General features: G+C 42.2%; 1 non-coding gene across 1 annotated transcript; it reads left to right on the top strand.

Moving 5' to 3' along the window:
* Positions 1-558: 558 nt before the first annotated feature.
* On the top strand, positions 559-665 carry LOC141688045 (small nucleolar RNA R71). Its single transcript, XR_012561514.1, has one exon. It is a non-coding gene; the product is annotated as a small nucleolar RNA R71 (small nucleolar RNA).
* Positions 666-1,163: the final 498 nt, after the last annotated feature.

Consider the following 1,163-nt stretch of genomic DNA (forward strand, 5'->3'; position numbering starts at 1 on the left):
ATTCCCTGTGGCTGAAATTGATGTCTTGGTGCAAACTGTTGCTGGAAAACAGGAGGATTGAATTGCTTATTTCCAAACTACTGGTACGACTGTTGCACTACATTCTGATTATGGCTCCAGCTTAAGTTAGGGTGATTCCGGTTGTCAAGATGGTACATGGCAGGAACTGGCTGCTGCAGCCTCTAAACGTTGCTCACAAACTGAGCTGATTCACAAGATATAGCATAATACTCCATTGCATGCGCACCTACACACAACTCACAAACACTGGCTATCTGATTAACTCCATAGTTGGCCAGATAATCGATTTTCATAGCTATCTCCTTTAGTTGATCAGTGATAGCCGTAATTGTATCCACCTCAAGAACTCTTGCTACCTTGCCTTGAGATAGTCTCTGAGTTGGGTTTTGATATTCATTAGCAGCCATCAGTTCAATCAACTCATAAGCTTCATCGTAGCTCTTAGCCCATAAGGCTCCTCCTGATGCTGCATCGAGCATGGGTCTAGACTGTGCTCCCAAACCATTATAAAAGTAGTTGATAATCATCTAGTCAGGCATCCTATGATGACGACACTTCTTCAGCATCTCCTTATAGCACTCCCAAGCTTCACACAAAGACTCTCCCGATTGTTACGCAAATTGAGTGAGAGCGTTCCTGATTGTAGCTATCTTTGCCATAGGGAAGAATTTAGTAAGTAACTTCTGAGAAAGATCATCCCAAGTAGTGATAGAACCTGCTGGTAGAGAATGCAACCATGACTTAGCTTTATCCTTCAGATAGAATGGGAAAAGCCTCAGCTTGACAGCATCTTCAGAAACATTGTTGAACTTGAATGTGTCACAGATATCGATGAAATCCCTAATATGCATATTGGGATCTTCTGTTGGAGCACCCCCAAACTGGACTGAATTCTGCACCATCTGAATCACGCTAGCCTTGATTTCAAAAGTATTAGCCGTGATGGCTGGTCTGACAATGCTAGGTTGAATGTCATTGATCTTCGGTTGAGAATAATCCATCAACGCTTTCGTTGCTGCGGCTGGATCTCCCATTGTAATAAGAACTAGAGTACCTGAAACACACACAAGTAAACCGTGAAAGTAAAAGAATCTGAGTCAGTGAACTTTAACGACCACTGATGTCAAGCATATAAACTAAAA

This window comes from Apium graveolens, chromosome 9 (assembly GCF_009905375.1).
Source record: "Apium graveolens cultivar Ventura chromosome 9, ASM990537v1, whole genome shotgun sequence".
In the NCBI taxonomy this organism is placed as follows: Eukaryota; Viridiplantae; Streptophyta; class Magnoliopsida; order Apiales; family Apiaceae; genus Apium; species Apium graveolens.